The 17,552-nt window shown below is 45.1% G+C and overlaps 1 long non-coding RNA gene across 1 annotated transcript; it reads right to left on the reverse strand.

Moving 5' to 3' along the window:
* Nucleotides 1-2,943: 2,943 nt before the first annotated feature.
* LOC133253141 (uncharacterized) lies at nt 2,944-14,441 on the reverse strand. The gene is made up of 3 exons (XR_009738207.1): nt 13,971-14,441; nt 8,643-8,727; nt 2,944-7,577 (listed from the first exon to the last, which is right to left on the reverse strand). It is a non-coding gene; the product is annotated as an uncharacterized LOC133253141 (long non-coding RNA).
* Nucleotides 14,442-17,552: the final 3,111 nt, after the last annotated feature.

A 17,552-nucleotide genomic window follows, 5' to 3' on the forward strand; every position in this document is an offset into this window, starting at 1 on the left:
TGACTAGACCCAGGCACTCCATCTCGCCGTTTCTCAGCTTGTCTTCTATTTGTGTTTTGCTCCACCATTTCAACTTCTTCCAGGTGGCTGAGGATCTGAGTACAACCATCTCTGCAAACACACACTTTAACTTCTTTCCAAGGGGGAAAAGATAAAAACCCTAGGGTTTGGCTTTGATTGGTCTGGTTCAGGTCACGTGTCTGTCCCCATGGCTAGAGGTCAGAGTAGTGCAGGTGAAACCCCTTCCTAGAAACACAAAGAATAGGGGAAAAGCAGGTCCTCTATGAAGCAAGGGAAGTGGTTACCAAAATATGGAGGCAAAGGATTCTGGTTAAACCTAAATAGGACATCTGCCACACCCTGAATTCCCCTTATGTTGATGCCTTAAGATTTTGAACTTGATTTGAGTGTGGCCCAGATATTGACCATCCTTGGTTCCCCCTGGGTATGCTCGAGCTTGTCAATATCCCATTCACACTGTGACCCTCCCTCTACCCCCAGTGAAATCTTGAGGAGTGCACTGTTCCTCAACTGATCTGATCTGCACAGGACACAGCAGACTCCTTGGGGTCCTTGTTCTGAACGTGAGTATCTCAGTGCCAGGCATATGATGGGTACTCCAGAAATAATGAATGCATAAAAAGATAACTGTGATTCTCAAGCCATCCTGCCTAAGCAATTCTCCCAAAGGCAAATAAGGCAGCTGTTTTGCAGTCATTAAAATACAGTAAAAGAGAAACAACCAGTTGCACTGGAAATGTGGGAGGTTATGGTTGGGACGCATTGCCAGGCACACCTGGCACCCCTGCCTGGCGGGAGGGCTCTGTCCTCCTCTAAACTTTCAGTCCACAGGAATGAACCGCTCCTCCCCAAAAGCAGCAACACAGGAAGATATTTACAAAATAAAAACAAAACCCCAGAAAGCAGTGTCCTTTTCTTGCCCAGGACTTTGCCTTCAAGAACAGAAAGCTCAAAATGACCTAAATATAAAAGACAATCATTAAAAAAAAATTTTTTTTTAATTGATTTGGCTATGCTGGGTCTTAGTTGCAGCATGTGGGATCTAATTCCCTGAGCAGGAATTGAACCCAGGAGCCCCCCCACCAACCCCCGTATTGGGGATATGGAGTCTTAGCCACTGGATCACCACGGAAGTCCCAGAAAGACAATCATTTAAACCAAATGCAGAGGTCAGGGGTCAAGGCTGGAATGGCAGCTGGATGCAGATATTGGGGACCCAGTTTGCTCTTGTTTCTCTCCCATCTTATTGGTCCCAGGTTCCTATCATTCCACCGCCATTCTAACAAAGTCGGAGGGGAAAGAGGAAGCAAGAGAGAGAATGTATGTTCCAGGGGTCTCTTAAGATTTCCAGAAAGCTCCCACAGCACTTCCATTTACATTTCATTGTTGGAACTTTGCTCTAGCTGTGAGCAAGGCTGGGAAATAAGGCTTTTATTCCAAGTAGCTCTGTGCTCTTCTAAAGCCAAGGGCTCCATCACTATGTAACAGAACAGGAAATGGATCCTGAGATGGGCAACCAGGATTTCCATCAAGGGTGCCAGGAAGGAATAACTGATTCTAAAGTGTGAAGGCAAAGGCAGGAAAGTTAAGAGCATGTGCTGCTGTGGTCCAGGCTACAATCCTGGTGGGGATTTTGGAGAGGAAGACTTCAGTCCATCAGTCAGGTTGCCAGAGGCATCTTCCATGAAATTAACCAGATCAGATCCAGGATCTCATCTTGGTTTCCTGTAAGCTAAACTCCCAAGCCTGGTATGCAAGGCATTCCTCAGCTGCCCCAGTTCTACCTCCCCTCCCCTTCCTATCTGCCACGCTCCTGCCCTAGGGCCACACCCAGCTCCTTGTCATTTCTGGCTGGTTCAGTTTCCCTCCCTCCACACAGGAGTTCCAGGTGCCTGGGAAGAACTTTCCTCATCTCCTTTTGTGAAAATTCACAAAGGATGAGTTGAAACTCACAAGGACCGCCCCCCATCCCCCAAGGGTTCTGGGCTCACTGTTCTCTCCTTTGTGATTGCTGGAAGCCTTCCTCAGATTTCTCATGCTTTGTCTTTATCTGTGTTTTCCTCATCACTGACCACCCTATTTAAAACAGCAGCCCTCATCTCCCTCTAGATCAGGGGTTCCCAACCCATTACTTGCTGTGCAATTCACCAGGTGGTGAGTGGTGGGTGAGTGAGCAAAACTTCACTTACATTTATAGCTGCTCCCCATTGCTTCGCATTACTGCTTGAGCTCAGGAAAACAAGCTCAGGGTTCCCACTGATTCTGCATTGTGGTGGCCTGTATAATTTATTTCATTATGTATCTCAATGTAATAATAATAATATAAAGTGCACACTAAATGTGCTTCAATCATCCCAAAACCACCCCCCTCCCCCTACGCCCATCCAAGGAAAAATTGTCTTCTATGAAACTGGTCCCTGGTGCCAAAAAAAAAAAAAAAGGTTGGGGACCACTGCTCTAGACCCTTATCCTGCTTTTTGTAGGTAATTAACATTGCCTAATGTTTTATGTATTAATTTTTCCCGTATGTTTTTGTGGGCCTCCCCTCCCATTAGAAAGTGATGTTTCCAAATTCCTGGTAAGTATTTACTTTAGGGATTTCAGGGCAAAAGGGGGGAGGGGAAGAAGCTTTTTGGAATTCTTCAAATCATGTTATTCCTCTAAAAAAAAAAATCTCAAAAATATTTTTTCATAACTTTACTTGTATGAGTGACCCAAATAATAAACTGAGAATCCTTTTTTTTTTTCTGTGATAGGGTTATGCCAAAACTTCAGAGATGTCCTGTTTAAAAAACCTGACATATTAAACAAATACGAACCATGTATGAATCATGAACCGATGCATGATGAGGCTACGTATTTCAACAACATATAAAAATGATTTCTACTTGATATTTTTGATAAAAGATTAAAAAAGAACACTAATACAAATTACTTTTTTATTCATGATATGACAAGCATTCCAGGTGTAAAAAATGTTTCAGGTTGCATTGGTTTGGTTCAGTTGTTTAGAGTTCCAGAGCACCTTTGAGTTGGGTACATATTCCTTCATGCACACTCCTTTCCTTGACAATGAAAATATCTTGCCTGCCTACTTTGTTCAGCTTGATTATTGCCTCCTCAGAGAGGCCTGCTGGGGTTGCCTGATTCAGAGCAGCAGTACCCCATCCCTGTCTTCTCTTTCTCCCTTCCTCCCTTAACAATAGGAGGTAAGTCTTAAGAAAAAAGGGCTGACCATTTGTAAGTTTCAATCAGGCCCTCACAACTCTACGAGTTCAATGGGAGTCCACACTGCAAGAGTCAACCCTTAAAATATTCGCAGTAGCAGTAGTAACTGTAAGAGCTATGCAGTAGTAACAATAAGAGCTAGGTCTTTTTAGCTCTGTTTATGTACCAGGCATCCAGTAAGTCTTTAAAATTAATGGTTTCTATGGAAGTAGATAGGATTATTAACCCCCCAACCCTCATTTTATTGAGAAGGTCCCAGGAATAAATAACTTGCTCAAGGCCATGCAGCTAATAACTTGCTCAAGATCCCAGAGAGAAAAAAAAAAAAATTACTTGCTCAAGGTCATGCAATGCCCCCAGGAAGCAATGAATCTAGAACACTTGCCTCCAGATTATGTACTTTTCACTGACATCATACTGCCTCCAGAAGAATTTTATTCTACGTACAACATGGCGTACGTCCCCAGGGGAGAAAGCTAGGTACGCACTCATCGCCTCCACTCATTGCTAGTCAAACCTTGTGGAAGAGGGCTGCATTGGGTTTGGGGCTTTACTGGAGGGCCCTGGAGAGAGGGTTCAGAAATGACCGTGTAAGGTAAAGCTAAGAGCCTGCGGAGGCTTGACCTGGGGAGGAAAACGCACGTGACTGCTTTCCTACTTTCTTTAGGTCCCTGCTCAGGTGAGAGAGAGAGGCCGTTCCTGGTCACCCTGTTTAGAATGGCAACCCCATCACCCTGGCCCTTCTCCTGTTTAATTTTTCGTCATAGCACTTATTACCACATTTATTCTTGACTGAAGTGCCTGTCTCCCTGATGGGAGAGTTAACTCCGTGAGTTCAAGGATTCCGTCTAGTGCCATCCTTCCAAGGATGAGAACAGTGCCTCGTACAGATTAGACATTCAATCTATTTGTTGAGTGAATAAATAAATCCTGAATCCCCCAGATAGAATATTTTCATTTGTCGACACCCCAGTCTAGTCCTTGTCCGGGAGTAGATTCAAATTTGTATAAACCTAGAGTAATATCACAGAGAGAATTTTATATCCTAAATTTTCTACTGATATTGAGCTAGGCATATTTTTCTTTTTTGCTGCATTTAAGCCTTCCCTTCCCCTTTCTTTCCCACCTTCGCTCTCCCCAAAGCAGCTAATATTAAAAGTCTGTTCTACCCTATCTTTTCTCCATATAATTATGTACCTATATGACATGTACGTGGAAGCTTTTTCATTGTTTTACAAAATGGGTGTATTATACATCTCTTCTGTTCTGCCTTTCCCACCTATGTAAATATTTACTTAAGCTACTTACACTTCATGTAGGTATCTTCATGTAAGTGAAGATATAGAATAAACATGAAAAAATTCCCACAACATACTTCATGGTATAACTGTTTCAGCTTTTATACATTTCTTCTGGGCAGGCATTTTGATTGTTTTCCGTGTGTTGCCATTTCTAGCAATCCTGCAATTTGCATTCTTACATGTACATTCTTTTGAGGTTGCATTTCATTTCTGTTACATTTTATAAAGTGGGATTCCTGGAGTATTAAGATGTAGGGTCAGAACAGATTGGCTAGATTTCATCCCCAAAGAGCTATAGTAATACATGTGTCTATCAGCAAAGGCCAAATGAATGTCCTTTTCTCTCTGCAGTCTTACAGGGGGAAAAGAAACCTTCTCTGTATTTCTCAGTCCTCCTGTAAAATGCCCTAGCATTTTTCCTGAGACAGAGAAATGTACCTGGTATGAAGACTGAGAATGTTTGCCTTCACTTTCCATTGGCACATTTTATTTTCCATACACTCTGAGAATTAGGTCTGCAGTTCAGTTCAGTTCAGTCACTCAGTTCAGTTCAGATCAGTTGCTCAGTCGTGTCTGACTCTGTGATCCCATGAATCGCAGCGTGCCAGGCCTCCCTGTCCATCACCAACTCCTGGAGTTCACCCAGACCCGTGTCCATCGAGTCGGTGATGCCATCCAACCATCTTATCCTCTGTCGTCCCCTTCTCCTCCTGCCCTCAATCTTCCCCAGCATCAGGGTCTTTTCCACTGAGTCAGCTCTTTGCTCAGTCGTGTCTGACTCTGCGACCCCATGGACTGCAGCATGTCAGATCTGCAGCCATTTGTTAATTCCTCTAATCCAAAAAGACAACAAAATTTCTCTTCTCTCCCCAAGTGGGACAAATGATTATGACCTGGATTAGATCCCTAGGTTCAGCTTCCTAAATGTCAGGAATACTGGACCACTATCTCTCTAGTGTTTAAATGTCAGAAGGGATGAGAACTGGAACCTTGGAACCATTTCTCAGTTGTAAAAGCCTGAGACAGGTACCGGGCTTAGCTGGCCTTTGGAGAGATGTTTTTATATTCCAGAAGGTTAGCGTGAGAATCCAGGATTCTTCCCATTCCTTCTCCAAGGGGCATAAGATTTTTCTCTTTCCAATCCGGAGAGGAGAGGAGATGGCTGCCTTGTCCCTGTATACAAATGGAAGAAATCTTTTTTGTTCCCATCCTTTGTCTGCCACTCATAAGAGAATTTTTACCAGCCCTCCTAGCATTACCCGTGGATCTAGGCGTCAGGGACTGACAGTGCACTTTACTATATTGAATTGGTTGCATCAATAAAGAACTCTTTTCCCTGACCCAAGGGCCCATACTTCAGCAATACCCACGTATATGAAATACAAAAACCGTGCATGTGGAAAAACATTCCAGACTCTTCACAGGTTTTGACAGAGCAACCTGCCCACACTGGGAATGATCATTCTTTTTCATTTTTGCCAGTCTAATGGGTTAAAACTGTCTTCTCACAGTCTTCTATTTTTTTTTTTAATTTAAATGCCTACATTTAAATGATCTCTTTAGAAAGCACTTAGATTAAGAGACTGAAAAGGAGCAAGGCATCTAAGGCTAGTGAAATTGAAATGGAACATATTCCATTTAAGACATTTCAGCCCCCTTGCATGTGCATCTGTGTCTCTGCGTGAGAATTGCCTTTTCATAAGTTCTGCCCGTTTTTCCAAAGTTTCCTTTGAAAATTGTCTTCTCAGTCTCTATGAGCTATTTTCCTAGTAATAACATAGCTCTGAATATGGACTGATGGTGGCTCTTCAACAAACGTTTTGCAAATACTTTTTCATCCAGTCACCCTTTCGGCGCGATACCTGTCCTCATCCTGCTGTTCTTCCTACAAGATTTGCTTGCTTTCTGTGTGCTGTCCAACAGGAAGAGGGTCCTTAGTGCCTACTACTTGCAAGTCCAAATGCCAAAGCAAGTGCCAGTCTCCTCATTGGTGAGAAAGGGGCTACAGTCATACACACAGGGAGATTCTTCCTCAGGAGGATGTGTCCCTTGAAAAACCTCCTGCCTGAGTCTGATGAGGAGGTGCAAGCCTCGAGAAAAAGACACAGTTTCTCTGCTAGAGATGCTACCACTGGAAAGGGAGAAGACGGTGATGGGGATGCCTCCACCGGCTGGTCCCTGCAGCCTGGGGCCCAGGATACATTCTCCATGCTGGTTTAGGAAGAACTTCGGCATCCTGACTTCCACTTTATCAACTGACATGCCATCAGGATGCAGAGCCTCTCTCCTCTCCTCACTCCCTGGAGTCAGAGGGTGGAGATAGGTGCCCAAAAGAGCAAATTAAGCTGGCCCAATAGCTAGAAAGAGCATTTGGTATTAGGAGTCTGTGTTTGGACCAGAAATGAACAGGATGCGAAATGGACCTGAGATTGCTGAGGCAGAGACCGGGGAAGCTGGACCCCCCTCTCCATGCTGGATGCTGCGAGTAGGAGATAGATGAGGAGAAGGACCAGGGTGTCCCTGGGGAGAGGGGTTCAAACAGTAGAGGAGACCCAGCCCAGGTGCCGCTTGGGGCCAGCAGGCAGCCTGCTGGGCACGTTCCTTCAGTCAAGTTTCTTTCTAAAAAGAAACCACGTGGACGCTGGTTTTCTTCTCCAGATGCAAGCTCTGAGTGTAGAGAAGCCAAGAGAAATCCAGGGCTTTATGAAAAAAAAAAAAAAAAAAAAGGGATTTCTTTGGCCTTAAAACCTCCAGAAGCTAGTAGAGGCTGGAGACAGCCATAATGCAACTTGGGGGCTGGGAGGACATGCCGATTTTCCGAGAAAGGTCAGCTGCGTCCAGAGTGAGGCTGAGGGCGTCTGCCCCTTGGTCTGGCCACGGCGGGGGACTCACTCATGGCCCTTCTCCTGTGGGACTGCCACTGCGCGTGCAGGAGGGCTGGTCACGCAGGCTCAGCCCTCAAATCACCTTCTTTCCTTGTGTCTGGGTACTGAGGGTTCCTGCCACCCTCCTGGAGACTGGGCCAAGCTGGCAGCAAGAAGAGAAAGACAAGTCAGGGTCATGCTGCCCTGAAGAGGCATTGGGGGCTATTTTAGTGGAGAGATGGGGTAGCGAGGGTGGTGGGCTGGGAGTGGCTTTGCCCCCTGTGTGTGCATGTGCTCACTCACTCAGTCCTGTCTGACTCTTTGCCACCACATGGACTGCAGCCCGCTAGGCTCCTCTGTCCATGGGATTTTCCAGGCAAGGATCCTGGAGTGGGTTGCCATTTCCTCCTTCCTGACCCAGGGATCGAATCCATGCCTCTTGTGTTTTCTGCATTACAGGCAGATTCTTTACCTGCCAGAGCCACCACAGAAGCCTGACTTCTTGCCCAAATGTATACGTGAGAAGCATCAGGTTGTCTGGCAGAACTTGCTATGAGGATGGAAGAACTTAACACTCTCTGATGTGGTAACCACCAGGCACGTGGCTGGTGAGCACTTGGAGTGTGTGACAATTCTACGACCAAGAAAGTGGATTTTTATTGGAGTCTAGTTGATCTATAATGCGGTGTTAGTTTCAGGTGTACAGTAAAGTGAATGAGTTGTACATACAAGCTTATATATGGTTCAGATTCTTTTCCCATATAGGTTCTTACAGAGTACTGAGTAGAGTTCCCTGTGCCGTGCAATATCTTTATTAGTTACCTATTTTATATATAGTAGTTTGTATATGTCAGTTCCAATTTCCCAATTTATCCCATCCCACCCTTACCCCCTGGTAACCCTAAGTTTGTTTTCTACATCTCTATTTTTTGTGGATTTTTAATTTTACTTGATTTTCATTTATTTAACATAAGTAGCTCCCATAGTGGCTAGTGGTTATCCTATTGGACAGTCCGGCACCAGAGCATGAGTGTCAGGAGTTTGGGCTCTTGAGTCCCTTCTAGCCCTGTGAACTTGGAGGATCAACTTAACCTCTCTGTACTTCTGCTTCCTTTTATCTAAGATCTAAGCTGGGGCTCTCAGCCTTGCTGGGGGTGTTGCCAATTCACCTAGGGAAAGACGTAATAAACACATTACAAATAATTGTCACAGTGCCGAGGATCCATACCTGTCAGTCAAGGTGGAGCTGCTGGGAAGTTACAGGTAATGTAGGAAGTTCTTGGTGCTGGAGGCAGGAAGGGAGGTGCAGCTTTCTGAAAAACGGGGTTGGAGAGAGCTCAGTTAATGGGCTTCTGTATCTCTGATGCCTGAGGATTCCTGGGTGGTGAAGCGTGTCCCAAGGGGCTTTCCCGGGAGGTGACAAACAGGATACTCCCCTCTGGGTGGGCTTTGTTTCTGAGAGTTGTCTCCAGGGCCAAGTCCTGAGCTGCTCAAGACTTGGACAGATTCTAAGGAGACCCCAGGGGCAGCAGAAGTGGAGTGGGGTTGGAATCTATGTCCAGAGAATCTTGTTGAGAGAAAGGAGAGATAACATCAGAGGCTGGGGGAAGGTTGCTTCCTCCCAAGCATTTGGTGTCATCCATAGGACTGGAAGGAAAAATCAGTCCTGGCGATTTGTCTTTGGTCTGAAGGCACCCTTGGGCTTCCTAGGTTGCGCTAGTGGTAAAGAACCTGGCCTCCCAGTGCAGGAGATGTTAGAGATGCAGGTTCTATCCCTGGGTCAGGAAGACCCTCTGAAGAAGGAAATGGCTACACACTCCAGTATTCTTGCCTGGAGAATCTCATGGATAGAGGAACCTGGCAGGCTACAGTCCACAGAGTCACAAAGAATCAGACACGACTCATGTGACTTAGCACACATGCACCCGAAGACACCCTAAGACATGAGGGATGGTACTAGTCTAGGAAGAGGGTAGGTACACAGAGCCTAAAGCCTGGGAAGATGGCAAGGTCAAGTCTCAGATTCCATCTCTTGCTGTGAACCTAGAAGCAAACCTCCAGCCTGGCTTATCAAAGCAAGTCTCAGGGTGAGGATAGCATTTCATAGCTAAGTTTTTTCTTAAATTCCACAAGTCAACTCCACCCCCTGGCCTGCAGGTGACCTGTAGTGTGTTCCCAAGGAGAGGAAATTGTGTCGGATCCTGTTTAGGACATGGTGACTGCGTGACAAGATGATGTCACTTGCCTCCTGTAATGTTGAGATCTATAGTAAGTATTATGTACTTAGACTTCTTCCTCATCCCAGCTGTCAGGACCACAGAGCTCCCCAAACCCTTGGAATTTCCTACCTGATGAGAACAATAAAGGTGTCTTTTGTTATGTTAATGAGGTGACTTTTGGAAAGCTTCTGTGGGTGGGGAACTGGTGGACAACCCTGAGTGAATAGAGGGCTAGAACTTTCAGTCACCTCACCCCCCCACTCCTGCCTCCCTTGCCAATGGCCAATGATGGAATCAACCATGCCTGTGTAAGGAAGCCTCCAGAAACCCCCCAAAGAATGGGGTTCAGAAGGCTTCTGGGTTGGAGATTCTCCTGGTGGTGCACTCAGAGGGCATGGAGCTCTGAGCCCTTCCCCCTCCTTGCGCTAGGCATCTCTTCCACCTGCTTATTCTTGAGGTATCGCCTTTTATTAATAAACCAGTTGTCGAGTAAGTAAAGTGTTCCTCTGAATTCTGTGAGCCACTCTGGCAAATGGATCAAACCCAAGGCGGGGTTATGAGAAGTTCTCATCTATAGCCGGTCAATCAGGAGCACAGGTGACTTGGGCTGAGTGTCCACAAGTGGGGAAGTTTGGGGGGGGGGAGGTTTGGTCTTGTGGGACTGAACCCTTAACCTGCAGGATGTGATGCCATCTCTGGGTCAATAGTGTCAGATGTGAGCTGACACCCAGCTGCTGCTAGAGAGTTGCCTAATGTAGGGGAAAACCCCACATGTTGGAAATGAGTGACAGATTTGGACCTCCTTCCTGGACTCCCGCTCCCAAGCCTCTCCACTGCCTCTCTGTCCAGCACACCTTGTGAGTTTGGTCTTCCTGGGAAGCCACTTCGCTCCTGGTGCAGCCCTGTTCCTGACCATCCTTCTGACTGCCCACCCCCTCCAACGCCCACTCTGCTCTCCTGCTCAGGCTCCCGTGGGGTCCTCAGCCTCTCCCCCATCTGGTCCTTCAGTACAGTCTTTGCTCTCTGCCAGGAATGTCCTTCTTATCCAAATCCTGCCCTTTGGCTTAAGGCTCTCTGTTCTCGAAACATTTTCTACTGTTCTGGCCCCTCCCACTGGGCTCTGTTTCCTCGGACTTTCTCAGCACTTACATCTTAATCCTACACCAATCAGCAGGATATTTGGTTCTGAATAAGGGAGCACATCATTTGTCTTGCTGTCATAAAATCCTGCTCCTCCACTATGTACTTCCTGCTCCCGCCAAATCCAGCCTCATGGAAGGGTGCTGGAAGCCTGCACAATGGGCCTCTTCTCAGGAAAGAACTGGAAGATTTTTTCCCCCACATGCTCATACCAGCACCCCCAGAGGTTCCCAAGGTTTACATGGGAGCAAGGAGTGGGGGACCGGGGCATCAGAGCACAGTCAGAGAGCTGAGGCTAGAGGCTCTGAGAGCCCCTGTCTGCCTTGCTAGATCCTTGGCAGGACCCCATAGGGCACTGGGACCAGGTGATGCCATCCGACCAAAACCCAACCCATCATAGCGCCTGGCACCCAGTATCACTGCCGTCACACATCAGGACACCAAAGATGGATGGAAAATGGCAAAATGTTCTAACTGAATGACTAGTCTCCTCTTCTCTTTGGCAGCAACTTACTACCAGGTTAAGCTGCTTCTTGAGACCCTCTTGGCCTGAAGGGTAGGATCACATTGTCTGTGTATTAAAGGACAGTTGTTGTGTTGGTTTTAGTTGCTAAGTCATGTTGCTAAGTTGTGTTGTTTTAGTCACCTAGTTTAGTTGCTAAAACCCCATGGAGTGTATGTAGCCTGGCAGGCTCCTCTGTCCATGGGATTTCCCAGACAAGAATACTGGAGTGGTTTGCCATTTCCTTCTCCAGGGATTGAACTCTCGTCTCCTGCATTGGCAGGTGGATTTTTACCACTGAGCCACCAGGGAAGCCCCATTAAAGGACAGTGTGTGTTTTAAATGTCAAAATATTGTGCCCACAGCATAGGGGCTAGGAGAAAATGTTCCCCTCTGATTTATAATCCACGATGCAAGGTAGTGGTGGGAATAATAATTAGAACAGCAGACCTGGGTTCAATCCGTCTGCTATTAGACTAAAAGTCTAAGAGCCTCACGTTCCATATCTGTGCAACGGGAATGATAGTGGTTACTATCTCGTATAGTGTTGAGGGGATCAATGAAATCATGCATTTCAAGCACTTAGCATGGTTCCTGGGACAATGGAAGTGCTCAGAAGTGTTAGCCATTATTGACATTATGTGAAGAGCTGTATCATATCAGATTATAGTTATTATTTAGGCTTTAGTAATAAGTACTTGGGTAGAAAGTTGTGAAGTTTTGGTTTTGTTGTGATTGCAGAAGTGAAAAGTGAGCCAAGGACCCTAGTGAAGATGACCTTGGGGATCTTGACTATGACAGATGATCTGAGTGTCTCTCTGGTGGCCTGAGTTTTGAAGTGCTTCCTCGACAGTAATGGCATCATGATGATGCAAAGGGAAAGTCGCTCATCGTGTCCGACCCTTTGCAACTCCATAGACTGTATAGCCCATGGATTTCTCGAGGTCAGAGTACTGGAGTGGGTAGCCTTTCCCTTCGCCAGGGGCTCTTTGCAACCCAGGGACCGAACCTAGGTATCCCGCATTGCGGACGTATTCTTTACCAACTGAGCTCTCAGAGAAGCCTCGCAATGAGGCAATGCTTACACCAATGAGGTAAATAATCATCAGGATTGAGTAGCTGTGGCTCATGAGCGCTCCCTGGCGGAATGAGTTGGGGAGGCATTGGAAGGGATTGCCAGGGGTGAGTTACTGATACACACGGGCCCTCGATCAGGGACATCTTGAATCTGGAGTTTGAAAGCTTCTTGCAAGTGTACCTGCCTGCAGTTTCTCTTCCAGGCATGGTGAGACCTGTAAAAATAAATCCTGGTCCCCAGTTTGTCCTGCTTGCTGTGCCGGGATGGGAAGAAAGCTCAGCATTGGGATATGGTGGCAGTCACTGCCCTGTGACTTATGTGAATGGGTTTGCTGCTGCTGCTGCTAAGTCGCTTCAGTCGTGTCCGACTCTGTGCGACCCCATAGACGGCAGCCCACCAGGCTCCCCTGTCCCTGGGATTCTCCAGGCAAGAACACTGGAGTGGGTTGCCATTTCTTTCTCCAATGCATGAAAGTGAAGTGTGAAAGTGAAGTCGCTCAGTCGTGTCCAACTCTTAGTGACCTCATGGACTGCAGCCCACCAGGCTCCTCCGTCCATGGGATTTTCCAGGCAAGAGTACTGGAGTGGGTGCCACTGCCTTCTCCATGTGAATGGGTTTAGGTGGCCATAATTGTGGTCATCCACTGCCCTGCTGTAGATCCTGCCGTTTGCTTCTTCTAAAAGGGGGCAGATCCTGCCTACATAGGCAAGAAAGGTATCATTACTGGTTGGGTCAGAAGACTACCATCGAGTACTAGAGTCCTCTACTTGGATCTCAGGAGGAAAGAGAAAAGATGCTAATGGGCCCTAAGAGACCAGAATGAACGCTGAAGTCCATTTATTCAGAAGCAAAGGCCAGAGAAGGCAGAGAGATGTCCAGAGCAGCCACCTTTCCCACAAGATACAGCCCTGTTTGATCCTAAAGACCACTTTTGGTGACTATGTGGTAGATGCCCTGCAGGTGCTGTCTGCACAGTCTTGTGTAATCCTTGGGACAACCCCAGAGTGTAGGAGTCATTGTACCTCTTTTACAGTTAAGGCAAAGAAGGCTCAAAGACCTTAAGAGATGTGTCCACTTGGACAGAGCTAGTAAGTGGGAGAGTGAAACTTGAACTTGAATCAGACTGGATCTAAAGCTTTCCATTTCATCACTTAGATGTCACCTCCCAGGGCTCCATTTTTCTTCTCAGTAAAATGGGGGGGTAGGGGGAAAACCTAGTTCTAACCCTGGTGACTACAGGTGGCCATCAAACGTTGGAAACGGGAAAGTATAGGAAAGAACCCAGTTAGGTGAAACAGCAGTTCTGTGTCTAAGTAGAGTGATCCAGGCAAGAGGTGTGTGTGCCCGGGGCTGGCAGAGGGCACAGGCAGGCAGCTCTGGGAGGGAAACTCTGAGAGGGTAGGGGTTGCGACACAGAGTCTGTTTTCTTCAGGGCATTTGGGTCCCCTGGGAAGGACATTAAAGATGCTATCCTTTCTCATGCCTTTCTGCTCTTTCTCCTCGTTACAAACTCCGGGCTCTCACTCTTTCTTCCTCCCTAGGAAACGCGTGGTCCTGTCTAGCTAGCTTTGGGCCACCAGACTGGACTCTCAGCTCTCAAAGCTATGTTCTCCTTACCTCTGGATGCTTCCCCTTTCGCCCCTCTTCACTGCAGGCACAGCATCGGCACCAGAGGCAGTGGAGGGGAGCTTTCCTGGAAAAGTGACTGGGGATTTGATCCCTTTTTCCATGTCACCAGGCAGATCTTGCTTCTCTGGGAACTACTGTGAATGACTCAAGTACAAAAGTGCAAATCAAAGCCCCCAACCCTTTGAGACTTTCACATTTTCACTGAACCAGCAACAGCAGCAGCACTGCCCGCGCCAATGACACCAGTATGACTGTTGGGATTCAAACTGCCACCAGAACCCCAGCAGACAGGATTCTCTGACCTCATGCGTGATGCCAGGACATTCCAGCTCAAACTCATGCCCAGCAACTTTAAGATCCTCCAAGACAGTTTCTTCTTCCCAGTAAAACCCCCATAGATGTGCATTTGCTTTAAAAAATCAATTTTATTAAGGTTTAATTTACCTATTAAAGCACATCTCTTTATCTATACATTTGGTGACATATTTATATACCTGTATAGTCTGTGTCATGATCAATATAAAAAACATTTACATCATCCTAAAATGTTCCTGTTCCCTTTCTCAGTCTTCCATCCCTGACTGATCTGCTTCCTGTCGATAGGTCTGTCTTTTTATAGTTTCATATTAATGAAATCTTTTATGTCATGCCTCTTTCACTCAGCATAAGAGTGTTGAGATACATCTATGCAATTGCATGTATCACAGGTCAATTCTTTTTGAGGTATAGCTGATGTATAATATCATGTAAGTTACAAGTGTACAATAGTGATTCCTAATTTTAAAGGTTATACTCCATTTATAATTATTATAAAATATTGGCTATGTTCCCTGTGTTGCATAACATGTCCTTTTAGCTTATTTCTTTTATACACAGTATTTTATACCTCTTAATCTCCTACCTATGTCTTGCCCCTCCCCCTTACCCCTTCCCACTGGTAGCCACTAGTTCTCTATATCTGTGAGGCTGTTTCTTTTTTGTTATGTTCACTAGTTTGTTATACCTTTTGGATTCCACATATAAGTGATGCACTATTTGTCTTTCTCTGATGTTTCACTTAGCATAATACTGTCCAAGTCCGTCCATGCTGTTACAGGTCATTTTTATTGTTGCTGAGTAGTTTTCAATTATATGGATATACTTCAATTTATCTATTTTCCTATTAATGGACAGTTGCATGGTTTCTACTTTTTATTACTATGAATAAAGTTGCTATAATATCTACATACTGGTCTTTGCAAAAACATGTGTTTTAATTTCTCTTGGATAGCAACCAGAAGTGGAACTGCTGAATCTGTGGTACATATGAGCTTAACTTTATAAGAAATTGGTGTTGAGTTTTGTCCAATACTCTTTTTGCATCTATTGAGCAAATCATATGGGTTTTCTTCCTTGACCCATTAGTACAGCAAAATATTGAATTTAAAATGTTAAATATTCAAACACTTGGTCTAAGAGACATTAAGTGATTTTTTTTTTTTTTTTTTACATTGCTTGATTTGGTTTGTTAAAATTCTGTTACAGATTTTCACATTCACACTATGAAGGCTGTTGGTCTCAGTTTTTTATTTCTTTGGAGTGTTTTTGCCTGGTTTAGGTATCATGGTAATATTGGTCTCATAAAATGAATTGGGGAATGTTCTCTCTTCCTCTATTTTCCGGAAGAGTTTGTGTAGAATTGGTGTTATTTCTTCCTTAAGTGCTTGGTAGAATTTATCAGTAAAAATATCTGGGTCTGAAGGTTTCTTTGTCAGAAGTTTTTAAATTACAAATTAATTTTCTTTAACAGAGATTGGGTTGCTCAGATTTCTGATTTCTTCTTAAATCACTTTTGCTTATTTGTATCTTTCAAGAGACTTGCAACTGTTTCATCTAAGTTGCTAATTTTATTGGGAAAAGTCTTTTTGTAGTCTTCGGTTCAGTTCAGTTCAGTCGCTCAGTCGCTCAGTCGTGTCCGACCCTTTGCGACCCCATGAATCTCAGCACGCCAGGCCTCCCTGTCCATCACCAACTCCCAGAGTTCACTCAGACTCACGTCCATCGAGTCAGTGATGCCATCCAGCCATCTCATCCTCTGTCGTCCCCTTCTTCTCCTGACCCCAATCCCTCCCAGCATCAGACTCTTTTCCAATGAGTCAACTCTTCACATGAGGTGGCCAAAGTACTGGAGTTTCAGCTTTAGCATCATCCTTCCAAAGAAATCCCAGGGCTGATCTCCTTCAGAATGGACTGGTTGGATCTCCTTGCAGTCCAGGGGACTCTCAAGAGTCTTCTCCAACACCACAGTTCAAAAGCATCACTTCTTCGGCGCTCAGCCTTCTTCACAGTCCAACTCTCACATCCATACATGACCACAGGAAAAACCGTAGCCTTGACTAGACGGACCTTTGTTGGCAAAGTAATGTCTCTGCTTTTGTGGTCTTACTGTCCCTTTAATGACTTTAAACTTAGTAGGGATGCCCCTTTCTTCATTTCTGCTATTGGTAATTGTGGTGTTTTTTGTTTGTTTGTTTTTTCCTTTTGATCAGTCTGGCTAAGGGTTTGTCAAATTTGTTGCTATTTTTCAGGGAATGAGCTTTTGGTGTAAATCTTTTTGTTTGACTATATTCTATTTCATTTATTTCTGTCCTTATTTTTGTTTATTTTGGTGGCAGTTTAGACAATTAACCTTAGATTTTTTTTGTGTTTGTCTCATTTTAAAATTTTTTAAATGTGTAGAAATGTATACCTTAGAAAGTGAGAATTTCTCATAACCCATCTCCCCGAGGTAACTGCCTTTTTGCTAATATGCTGATCAACTAAGACATACCAAAGGACCTGACGTCCTTCTAATCTACCACATGCCTTTGAACGTGTGTGCCTTTGGTCTTGGCGCTCCTTCAGAAAGGAATACTCTGCCCGAGAGTCTCCACTCGGTAGATTCATAGATATTAAGATCCATTTCAAATACCATTTCCTCCTTGAAGCTTCCTTCCGTTCTTCCAGAGTTCACCCTCTGCTCTGTACCCCTGGACTCTGTACATGGCTGTTAGTGTTTGTTCATTGAAAGAACAGAATTTGAACACGGTCCATTTGCTCCGAAGTCCACACTTTTGTGTCCTGCGCTGCTTCCCTGGGATTTTTTTTGTTGGATTTTAGAGCAGCTTTCTATGATTCTTGCTTTACTATACTCTTTCTGGAGGTTGAATTCACATACCATATAATTCACCTTTTTAAGGTGCACAATTATTTCAAGACTTTAATCCCAAATTTCCTTATGGAAAGAATTATATATATCTTAATATTTCAGTTCCTGGTACAGTCCATGACGTTCAATAAGACAGTGAATGTTTCCTGAATAAAGAAAATCAGTGTGTGTACAAATCACTCAGGGAGAGGGTTAAAATGCAGATTCTTATCTGGAAGTGGAATCTGAGATCTACATTTCTGACAAGCTTTTTCACGATGTCCCAGCTGCTAATCTGAGGACCACTCTGAGCAGTGTGTGAAGTGAAAGACTCTCAGTTGTGTCCGACTGTTAACAACCCCATGGACTGAAGCCTGCCACGCTCCCCTGTCCATGGGATTCTC

The sequence above is a fragment of the Bos javanicus genome, chromosome 8 (genome assembly GCF_032452875.1).
Source record: "Bos javanicus breed banteng chromosome 8, ARS-OSU_banteng_1.0, whole genome shotgun sequence".
NCBI classification, from domain to species: Eukaryota; Metazoa; Chordata; class Mammalia; order Artiodactyla; family Bovidae; genus Bos; species Bos javanicus.